Source organism: Hyperoodon ampullatus (assembly GCF_949752795.1).
Source record: "Hyperoodon ampullatus genome assembly, chromosome: 1".
Lineage (NCBI taxonomy): Eukaryota > Metazoa > Chordata > Mammalia > Artiodactyla > Ziphiidae > Hyperoodon > Hyperoodon ampullatus.
In genome coordinates, this window is record NC_136914.1 from 133,670,483 (window position 1) to 133,683,421 (window position 12,939).

Genomic DNA, 12,939 nt, shown 5'->3' on the forward strand with positions numbered 1-12,939 from the left:
TATAGCTATCTCCAGGAATTTTTCAAATTTTAAAACACTCTAATTTTGGATATTCCGAAAATTTTAAATATTATCTCTTGCCTCTGTCACATTGAACTCTTCACCACGGACAGTTTATTTATTGTTAGCTTCAATAAGCTACCAAAAGGGCAAAGATGGGGAGTGTGGTCAGACCTACTTTCTTTCTTGATTCTCTTCCCCACTTTTTTTTTCATGTACTTGGTGTCTGCAGAAGCAGGGAATTGAGGGGAAATGACAAAGAAAATATTCGCCTAGAAAAGAAAAACACACATTGGTTGCAAATTTTTGGGCCCCTTCCTTGCTGGGGATAGGTATATTCTTCTTCAAACTGCCTTGCCATTGGCTTTCAGAGTGCTGTTGGTATCCAGAGGCTTTCTCCCATGTGGTGCATTTGTTGTTTTTTAGGCTGTCTCCCAGTACTGCCCCACCCCCACCATAGAGTTCTCTAATTTTGTTGTGCCTATCAAGGTGGAGATGCTTTTTTGACCACCTTCTCATAACTTTTCTTCTATTTCATACCTACCTGCTGCAGGTGCACAGTGCTCATTCACCCCCTCTGCCCCTCAGAGAAACACATATACCCTTGCCACACGAAGAAGTAGGAATCATAGCTGCTGTATTCTAAGCGTTACTGTATCTCTTCTTCTTATACCTGCTCATATTGTAAGGCACCCATCAGCAGTGTGAAGGCTTATCAAAATTCAGTGAAGTTTTCTCAACTTAGGAGTCAAAGAGAATGGAGAGGTTTGATTCGAGCTTTTGATTTGACCCACCCTTTATAGGAAAGGAGGAAGAAAAGTATTAATGCTTCATAAAATATTCTTCTCAAGATGACAATTTCCTTCTCTTCCTTCCTGCAAAAGCCAAAAAATCGGTTTAGTAGGAAAGTTGATACGGATTATATGGGTCTGGCACCAGAAATAGGACCATAAGGAGCATGGTGTCTTTCTTTGCAACTATGAGTTATTTTTACTATGTAGCTAGACCTCCTGCATGTTCTCTGACAGGAATAGTAGCAGGAGTGTCTCAGTCATATTCTCACACATATCCTTCTGCCTAGAGTGAGAAGAATGGGTGAAAAGGTGGAAAGAGAAAATGCAATGAAAACAGTAGGGAGACTGTGGCAATAATCCAGGGGCAAAACACGGGTGGCTTCAAAGAGAATCAAATATTGAAATTAGAGAGAAGAAGAACGATTCAATAATAGAGAGAGAGAGAGGGGGAGAAAGAGAGAATGGTGATTTTTTTCATCTAACAATGAGAGAGAAGGACTGAAACTCTCAAAGAGTATTGTGTGATAAACTGGGTGAGTGAATGAACAGATGCTTAGATTGTGAAATATTTAAAAATGTGAAGTCATCACAACTTGAGGTTTGATTGGAAGTAGATGTTAAGAGAAAGAAATATGGAAGGGGTGAATATAAACTACCCTTTAAGAAGTTTACATGAGGAGGGTTGGAATTTTATGGTGAATGAGGTATGAGTGTACATTTGGAGTGACTTGAGAAGAGAGTGGAGAGAGAACTAGTCTATGATAAGAGCAAGACAGTAAAGAATAGTCAGTGATCAGTTTATGGGAATAGGTGAAGGGATAGGTCTTGAACAGGTTTTGGTCTTAATACCAATACCAGCTTAATACAAAATAGTTGATAATAGGTATGTATTTCGATAAATTTGTAAGCCTAGAGATGCAAAAGAAGAAAGCAAGAATATGAAGGTTCTAATCTTGACCTATTTATCACTATACAGTAGGTAGCAATAACTTAGCAGCAGTTACTTGTCTTACAGATCAGTAGCAAACATGTGTTTGTTCACTTATTTATTTATTGGACACTGTTTGTGGCAATATAATATGTTAGAGATTGTGTTAGGAAGAAGGATAAACTTAACAGGACAGAACAGGCCTTTGATCTCAAGTAAGCTAAAATCCACTGTAGTATTTACAAAGACATGCTCTGTGAGCAGCTATAGTCTAGCATTTAGGAACACAGGGCTTAGAATAGAACACCTGGCTTTGAACCCTAGCTTTACTACCTATAAAATGTGTTGCCTTGAGAATTTACACACTTTCTCTCTCTGCCTTAGGGTTTTTTTTTAATCTAAAAAAAGTGTCTTTTAAAATGTTTAAAACTGAGTTTTAATGATTAATTGACATTACTCATATTAAGAAGACCCCTTTTTAGACTACAAAGCTACAGTAATCAACACAGTATGGTACTGGCACAAAAACAGAAATATAGATCCATGCAACAGGATAGAAAGCCCAGAGATAAACCCACACACATATGGTCACCTTATCTTTTTTTTTTTTTTTTTTTTGCGGTACGCGGGTGTCTCACTGTTGTGGCCTCTACCATTGCGGAGCATAGGCTCCGGATGCGCAGGCTCAGGGGCCATAGCTCACGGGCCTAGCCACTCCGGGGCATGTGGGATCTTCCCGGACCGGGGCACGAACCCGTGTCCCCTGCATCGGCAGGCGGACTCTCAACCACTGCACCACCAAGGAAGCCCTGGTCACCTTATCTTTGATAAAGAAGGCAAGAATATACAATGGAGAAAAGACAGCCGCTTCAATAAGTGGTGCTGGGAAAACTGGACAGCTAATGAATAAAAGAATTAAATTAGAACACTCCCTAACACCATACACAAAAATAAACTCAAAATGGATTAAAGACCTAAATGTAAGGCCAGACACTATAAAACTCGTAGAGGAAAACATAGGCGGAGCACTCTATGGCATAAATCACAGCAAGATCCTTTCTGACCCACCTCCTAGAGAAATGGAAATAAAACCAAAAATAAACAAATGGGACCTAATTAAACTTAAAAATTTTTGCACAAAGGAAACCATAAACAAGAAGAAAAGACAACGCTTAGAATGGGAGAAAATATTTGCAAATGAAGCAACTGAGAAAGGATTAATCTCCAAAATTTACAAGCAGCTCATGCATCTCAATATCAAAAAAACAACCCAATCCAAAAATGGGCAGAAGACCTAAACAGACATTTCTCCAACGAAGATATACAGACTGCCAACAAGCACATGAAAGAATGCTCAACATCACTAATCATTAGAGAAATGCAAATCAAAACTACAATGAGGTATCACCTCACACCAGTCAGAGTGGCTATCATCAAAAAATTCAGAAGCAATAAATGCTGGAGAGGCTGTGGAGAAAAGGGAACCCTCTTGCACTATTGGTGGGAATGTAAATTGATACAGCCACTATGGAGAACAGTATGGAGGTTCCTTAAAACACTAAAAATAGAACTACCCTATGACCCAGCAATCCCACTACTGGGCATATACCCTGAGAAAACCATAATTCAAAAAGAGTCATGTACCACAATATTCATTGCAGCTCTGTTTACAATAGCCAGGACATGGAAGCAACCTAAGTGTCCATCGACAGATGAATGGATAAAGAAGATGTGGCACATATATACAATGGAATATTACTCAGCCATAAAAAGGAACAAAATTGAGTTATTTTTAGTGAGGTGGATGGACCTAGGGTCTGTCATACAGAGTGAAGTAAGTCAGAAAGAGAAAAACAAATACCGTATGCTAACACATATATATGGAATCAAAAAAAAAAAAAAAGTCATGAAGAACCTAGGGGCAGGGTGGGAATAAAGACGCAGACCTACTAGAGAATGGACTTGAGGACACGGGGAGGGGGAAGGGTAAGCTGGGACGAAGTGAGAGAGTGGCATGAACATATATACACTACCAAACGTAAAATAGATAGCTAGTGGGAAACAGCCGCATAGCACAGGGAGATCAGCTCGGTGCTTTGTGACCACCTAGAGGGGTGGGATAGGGAATGTGGGAGGGAGGGAGATGCAAGAGGGAAGAGATATGGAGATATATGTATACGTATAGCTGATTCACTTTGTTATACAGCAGAAACTAACACACCGTTGTAAAGCAATTAGACTCCAATAATGATGTTTAAAAAAAAGACCCCTTTTATTGTTATTATTACTGGAGTGTAAACTTCTGAGGATGAGAATAATAATTTTTTTTTTTTTGGATTTCTGTGTTTCTCCTGCCTAGAATACAGTGTGGCACACAGTAATTGTTAAAAACATTAGTTCATTAATACATATTAATTGTTGATAAATTAAAGTCAACAGTCTTTAAATAAGGTTATAAAACTTTGAGTTAAACAAGATTCCATTGGTGTCATAATTACCATATTTCACAGAACCTCTAAATTGCCAGTGTGTATTACATAATTCAAAGGTATTTCTCAAACTTACTTGATCACACAACCTGTGTCTTGCAGTGTATATCTCGACACTATTGTTCTGATAAAGGATGACTTTGGGAATCACTGGTCAACTTGTGATAAATAAAATGTTTAGTGAAAAAAATATCTTGCCATTTTTTGTTTAGGACTACAAAAGAAATCCAGAAAAGAAAAGAAAGTAAAGATATATTTTAAAATAATCATTATACTTAATATGTATATATGTACTATGGAAGCTTTTCCTATAAAATTTCATAAAGAATACATTTGGTATTATATACTATAGGAATATATTTTTATTGTGGACAATTTACTTAAGAAAAAAAGATATTTATTAAGCCAGCAGAAGTCAGAATACTTTAAAAAATTTTATATTAATATAAGGAAAAGAAACATCCTTAATATTCTACTTTAATCAAAAGAAACCTAAATATGTTATTCAGTGATTTATTTTAAAATGTGAGTTAAATGAGTTTAGTATTTTGAAGATCTAAATTCTTGGCTCCAGGAGACTGAGAAGAATAAAAGTCTGAGAAATGTCCTAAGAGCTAAATACATTTTAAAATAAGAATGGAGAGGGAGGTTAGGTTGGGGTAAAAGGCAGACAGAGAAAAAAACAGACGATTTAAATGTTGAAAGGCTTTATATACCCTGAATATAGGAACTATATTAGGTTCTCAGAGCTATTAGAAAAATTGGATGGGGCATAGGCTTTGGAAAATTATATGTGTATGTAAGTGCAGCAGTTTTCCCCTTATAATTCTACAAAGAAGAAAAATGGTTGGGGGGAGGGGATGGCAGGGATTATAGTTTAATTTACAAAGCATTTGTGGGAGGAATTTTTAGGAGACTTAAAACTAGTTATCTTATTTTCTGAGAAAGAAACTCCGATATTAGACATGAAGTATTCTAGTTTTGTAACAAAAGCTTTAGGAGTTCAGTAATTAGCTTTCTCTCCTAAGACAGAGTTTTATTCCATAACTTGGTAATTTGACTTAATAATGAATGAATATTGAAGGCTATCAGACTCATTCTTTTGGGAAGACATATTTTTCCATACACAAATAAATAATTTTCTGAATTTGAAACATCTCATGCAGCACAGACAGCATTTTATCAACCACCCAGTTAGTACATTGAATGGAGAACAAGCTTATTTAAACTGCATACTTATTAAAAACTCAGGAAAGGACCAAATCAAGGATGTGCTCACTCTTCTATTTTCCCCATGAATGCTCATGACACTGGGCAGATCCACTGCGGGGGGCCATAGTATCTTTCCTCTTCTGGATGTTTCTCTCCTGTTGCAGGAAGAAAACCCTACAAAAGAAAGAAAAGAAGTATCTTTTTTTCCATCTATTTAAAATAAATGAGTATTTGCTGGAAAAATCAGAAATGATTAGATTCTCTCCATTTTTACCAAATTTGGAATAAATGTAATTAAGTGTGGCTAGAAATCATATGCTGCTTTAATTAATAAATCAATAAACCTAGTAAATATGCTAATGAAAATTACTTCTATTAATGATAATAGTAGTAAAGCAATAACTAAGAATTTACTAGACACTAACTGAGTTATTTACATCTCTTAAATTACCTCTTTTAATTCTCACAACGATCATATAACAGATGTTGTATCAATGCTCACTATGCAATAAGAAAACAGATTTAAAGAGGTGAAGTAATAACATATTCACGATCATACAGAACATACTCAAGGTCACACAGCTGGTAAGAACAGCTGTGAGAAGTCACACTGACCCAAAGATTGTGCTCTTAAACTTGATACTATAAAAAGCACATAATCCCATTTTAACCAGAAAAAAAAAAACATGCCTCGTAGCTCATACATCTAGTAAGCAGTTGTTTGATTTTGTTGTTTGATCCTAAGAAACAAAGAAAATTATTTAGCTAAATTAAAATATCTATTCCTAAATAAAACAAATGTTCTAACTCAATCTTCTAGAATGCTCAAGATCTAGTCTTTACTTCTTACTTTTAAAACCTGAGGCCAGTGATCTGAATCATTTTCAATCTCTTCTTTCCTGAGATGTTGCTTTCTCTCTGTTAGCTCTTCTCTCTGATACCTTTGAGAAGTCTCACCCATGGTTGCCAGCTGTCTTCTGTACTCCAGAATTTCACCAATTCATCCAAGAGGAGATCAGCTGCTACGTGAGACCCATGAGTTGAATGGGGTGAGGAAAAGACCCTTTTAAATATGTCCTTTTTCCCTTTAGTCCCTGAGTGAGATCATCTTTCCCAGATCCTATTCGAGGTTCCCAGAACAATAGAGGAAATTACAAAAAATTATTTTTTAAAATGTACCCATATAAAGTTACCTGTACTTTAATCTTGGACACCCCATCACTCTATTGAAGAATGGTCTTTTCTATGATTATTTGATTGCATAAGACCAGAAATGTATCAAAAGGAATTTTCCTTATCACAGGTAGAAACAGAGTCTGAGTACTTTACGCATAATCCCTTGTGTTATCCTTGCAATGCAAGCATCCTTTCTTATGGATGAGGAAATTAAGATTCAACATATTTAAATAATATATATATAGTCAGGTGCCATTTGTGGACCTGAAATTCCTCTCTTTTCTCTTGGTGATTCTTTAAGTTCCTTACCTACTTCTCCTCTTCATTCTATCTCCACCAAAGAACAGTAAACTTCTTTTTCTACCAAAATATATTTCCCCCTGCTTACTGCTGTCCATCTTTCATGGATCACATTTTCATTATGTATTAAAACAATAGGCTTAACAGACTTATTCCATGTGCAAGTAGTCAAATGACACAAAAAGACCTTCTCAGGAGGTAAGAGAGAGAGGGAGAGAGTGAGTGTGTGTGTGTGTGTGTCTGTGTGTGTGTGTGTGCACGCACGCACGTGTAGGGGATAGGGAATGGTAAATACTAATATTATGGAGTTCTACTCCATCATATATATTAGATCCCAGCATCTTTTATCCCAGTTACAGCTATTATAATACTACAGAACTACTGTTTGGACAACAATTTTCCGGGGGAGATAGGGTGGAACAGGAGGTAGGTGTAAGAGCTAAACTCCAAACACCTAAGCATGTCATTCAAACGTAATCACCATCTGACTTCAAACTATTATTTAAGTCTGTATATTTCAAACTACCTTTGAGCCATATGTATCCTGCTTCACATTTCTGTAATTTTACACAAACTTTTCCCTTATTCACACAATCTTGGTTCATTTCGTGTGCTCCTATTCATCCTTCAAGTCTCAGGACAGGAGTTATTTCCTCAAGGAAGTCTACTTTGGTCCTGCAGGAAAACTAGACAGTCCCTCCTCTGTTCTCCCGCAGCATATTTTATATGTTTATCTCAGTACTATTATTATTTAGTTATATGTTTTTGTTTTTTGGCATACCTTCCTTTACTGTAAGTTTCTTCAGAGAAATAGTTCAGTTACTTGTTATCTCTGCATCATTACGGTCTAGAAGTGCCCATGATACAAAAATTACTTAATGCAATGTTTTCTGGCAGTTCGAAAGGTCATAAATTCAATCATTTATAAAGAATGGACTTAAAATTAGAAGTGTCTATTGTTAGTTAAATTTGATAACACTGCCTGAATCAGAAGTTACAAAATAGAGTCCCTGTCCTCAAGCAATGTATTGCTGTGAATTAAGAATAAGGAAAGTATGGGGAATTCCCTGGCAGTCCAGTGGTTAGGACTCCATGCCCTCACTGTGAAGGGCCTGGGTTCAACCCCTGGTTGGGGAATTAAGATCCCATAAGCCTCAGTGTGGCAAAAAAGAAAAAGAAAGTGTAATAAACCCTACACAAAACAGATAAACAACTACAAACTAAGTCAAAGAAAAATAATACTATGGGATAGACTCAAGTACTTACATTAATCCAATACTCAATATTCAGTGTTAAAGCTGGACAAAGCTCACACTGCTCAACAAAGTCCTGATTCACAGAAAAGTTAAAATTACAAGAGCAAAGTGCCTAATGGTCTCAGTAATGGCAGGGAATAAACAGAAGAAAGATTAGCCTTGATATTTGTTGAGTATATACTTGGTAAAATATAACTTCCAACTAAGTAAATAATTGTCTTCATTCTTGGATACTTTTATTAATTTTACAAAAATTCTGAGGAATGAAATATCTGATTTATGGTAACTACTTGTGTTTTTCGTTCTTATTATCAAATGAATTTCAATTTGGGTGTAGCAGATGATGCATTTAGTAAACATGGACCACCTGAAATAGGATTTCATTAATATAATCATCTTTACAAAAATTCTATGCACATATGAATGCCAAATCTCAGATACACCAGGGAATTCAAGATAAACCTTATATTTGATTAAATATTCATATTTTTCTGTTTTTCCACGTTTTACCTAATTTGTAAACATATGTCAAAACATATGCTGATATTAATACATAGTTTACATAAAAGTGAAATCTAGATTCTTTATGTATTTCATCTCGAATATTATTCTTAGTTTTTCTCTGTCATTCATTGACCATTTCAGTGGCTTTAAAATTTCTATATTAATGTACTAACATTTTATTTCTGTATCATTATTTGAGGTTCAATTCAAGGGCATTTTTTTTTATATCAGTGGGTTGAAATATGATTCTGATGATTATATCAAGACTATAGAATAGTTTTTGTTTGGCTTATCCCAAGCTTTACACTTCTTGATATTAGTTTAAATCTAAAAAGTTGATACTTTGAAATCACTTTTGCTAAACTCCCTGAAGTCATAGATGATAGTGCACTGTAACAAAGTGCAAAAATGCAAAAAGCCATGTATAATTTTTATTTATTTTCTGAAGCTGTTTTTTTGTGTAAAGTAGGCACACAAAAAAAAAAGCATATTGGCATTATATTTTGGATAGGTACCAAACTCCATCTGGGGTCCATCTGTTGTGTCAGACTGGCATGGCATATATTATTTGGGTACTTTTGAACACACCGGTTTTTTTTTTTAATCTTTATAATGACCGACAAAATCTAGAGTGAAAGGAAAGAAAAAGATTAAAAAGACAGAAGGAAAGAAAGATGACATCATTACTAATATTTTACTAGAAAATGTGGACTTAAAAAGGCTTTCATTGCTTTGACATTCCATCACTATGAAGTATCACAACATATTTCTTGCACCTTTTTAAACATAAGATATCCAGTTTCATTTTAAGGCAGATGTCTTCAATTTATAATGTCTTACTCATTTCACTGAGGTTTATCTTTTCGTCAAGAGACAAGCTCATAACTTGGATCTGTACAAAGGCAAGTGTGTCCAAGCATCCGGTATTATTTGCCCCAAGACATCTATTCCACACTTCATTTTGATGTAACACACAATAAGCACTAAAAAAAGAAGAAAACAACATGTAATAATCAAATGCTGCTCCATTCAGGAATGTCCCAGCAGATGTCAGTTATAGAACAGTTAGGGAAGTTCAATATGAAAACATATTGCGGACGTTGAAAAGAGAGAAGGAAATAGTGATGGAGCAAACATATTAAGTTCAGCTGGAAATGGAATTTGAAAAAGAGCTAAGGGATCCCAAACCAACCTGATATCAATCTGGTGATGTTGCCCTCAGGGCCCTTGTCTGCCTTCTTAAACTGCTCTCTACTCAGGCTTTTTTAAGATTCAGTCAGTCTTACGAAATAAGACATTCTCAAATTTCTGTTTCTTTTCTCCCTCAGCCCCTGCTATTCATCAGCCCTTAATTACAACGTAGAAGCATATGAGAGATGGAATAACATCTGCAACATAACATGTCAGGAAGAAGAAAGATATTATCTCTGGAATTCTTTTTCTTTTGTTCATATGATGCACAATATTTCAGTTTCTCTCTACTCTCTTCAATTGTATTTGTCTTCACATATTCATGTTTACCTAGTTTTTTCCTGCCTCAGTTAGATAAATATGCCTTATTCTGTTCGAGCCTTCTCCTTCGGTGTTATCACTTAGAAATCCTTGCTTTTTCATTTAACATTCTTCATTTCAACTTCTCCCTTTCCAGTTGTTCCTTCCTTTTACTTATGTAAACATGTCCAAGACCTTTTGTGAAATTTCATGACTGTCTTATCTATTCCTTTCCCTTAAAAAACAAGCTTTTTCAGCAAGTAGTATGCTTTGCTGTTTTTTTCGCTCATAACATTTCCCTCTCTGTACATCCACTGCAACTTGGCTTCTGTCCTCGTCACTCTGCTGCAACTGTTCTTGCCAAGGTTGCCAAAAAACTTGGAATACTGCCAATCCCTTTGAGTACCTTTTCTTTATTGTATTTATCTCTCTGTGGTAATTGACAATGCTAATTATTCTATTCCTTCTGATAATTTTCCTTCCTTAGTCTTCCATATTTCAAAATTTGAGTCAATTTCTTTCATGTCTGGCTGTTCTATCTTTGTTTCTTTTATAGTAGGAACTTTGTCTACCATTTAAATGGATTTCTGTTCAGAGTCACTCTTCATACATTTTACTGTTACCCAAGGAAATTTCAAATTCATATGGCTTCAAATATTTCTGCATTTTGATGATAAAAAATATCTACCTGTAGAAAAGATTTACTTCTTGTGATCAGACACAAACCTCCATGTATTTTTGTATATTTGGGTGTGTGTGTTCATCATTTTCCTCGCATACCTGAACTTCTACCGGTATTCTTCGTTTAGGTATTGGTACCACCATCTCCTGAGTTAGAAACATAGGAATCATCCTAACTTCCTACACTTTCTTTCTTCCTAAGTTCAGCTGGTCACTACGTCTTGGATATTTTGTAACATAAATATTTTTCATCTTCTCTGTAGTTTATAAAAAAATCTTGGTAGTCTCTGCCTATATTCTAAGTGTGAAGATACTAAGTAGATATTCTCTTTGCCTTTCTTACTGCTCTTATCTGAATTCAGGTCCCCATAATTTGCCACACTAAGCTATTATAATAGCCCTCCAAATTGTCTCATTGTCTCCAATTTTCATTATTTCCACTCTTTCTTCCTCTTAAACTGAACAGTCATCTTTTTTCCTATCAAAGTGATAAGTCTAAAGCAACAGCCTGAATATGACACCCCTCTAGTAAGTATCCATCAACAGCTTCAATTAGGCCAAAGAATAGAGTCTGGTTTTCTCAGCCTGGCAATTGGGAGTCTCTATCCCTCTCCCTTGCCAACTCAAGCCTTACTTACTATAGCTCCTCATCTGGTAAATTACCTGTAGACTAACCTGAAGTAATTACAGTTGCCTTATACTGAGCGTTATTTCTCCCTCGATATTTTCACACATTGTTTTTCTGTTTGTTTGCTTGCCTAGAGGGTTTTTCCTTTCCCTGTCAGGTATGAAGACACATCTCACCTGTCTCTTTCATTGGCATTCATAAGTCCCTTCAGTCAGAAGAGGTGACTGTTCTGTGGCTCGTACTTCCCTATTTTGAGAGTTTTCCAATATTTTAGAAGACTATAAAAGAAAAAAAACTGAAACACTGGCTGACTTCATATTGTGGAAATATGTATATTTCTCTTTATATTTTCAAGTTTTTATAGTGATCATATATTACCTTCATAATATAATAAAATTATGTTATATAAGACATTAGAGCATTTACAGATCATTTATTAGAAACACAAACATTCCTCACTAGAAAGTAAACTCCTTGTACACAGACATTTTTCACTTTTCCTTTTTTTTTTTGAAAATTTATTTTAAAACTTATCCCTATTTCAACTGGGAGATTACTGATTAAATTATTATTACACATTAATAGCATAGTATGTCAAAATAATGAAACAATAAATTTAATTCAACAAATGAGTTTTTTTTTTTCTTTTTTTTTGTGGTACGCGGGCCTCTCACTGTTGTGGCCTCTCCCGTTGTGGAGCACAGGCTCTGGATGCGCAGGCCCAGCAGCCATGGCTCACGGGCCCAGCCACTCCGCGGCATGTGGGATCTTCCTGGACTGGGGCACGAACCCGTGTCGCCTGCATTGGCAGGCGGACTCTCAACCACTGCGCCACCAGGGAAGCCCAGCAAATGCAATTTTAAAAGCAAATGAAAATATAAGCACGGCTATCCTGACATGAAGCGCTAAAGGACAAATGGCATTTTAAGATTTTTCTCTTTACATTTTAGAAATGCATCCGGACTTCTGTTATAGCATACAACATTTTGTTGGTATTAAGTGTGCCCTGTACTTAATTCAGCTTCTAAATTTGGGATTTGTTTGATACAAATCACATTTGCTTGCTTGTGTCTTTTAAAGGTCATATGTTTCTTTATATATATATACTATTACGTGGCCTATTCCTCTTTATTTCATCATAATTCGCTTTTCTAAGCTCCTTTCTGAGTGCTTCTCATATCGATGCCGTGGTTCCTGGTCCCATATTGTTGCCTTACACTAAGGATTATTTAATCTGTTTCTCCTCTGATATCTTCTATAGTCTCTCTGATCCTAGAATTTTGTACTCTAAAATCTCCTTTTGGTACATGAGTGGTCATTGTTTCATCAAATATCTCATAATCCATCACAATCTATTTCCATTATTAGCTCATAGCTATTAGAATGTTATGTTGAGATATTCCATAATATCTTACGTATTTTAAGAGTGGTTTTATGGATAGTTTCTATATATTATTTTACCATAATGTTGCCTGTATAA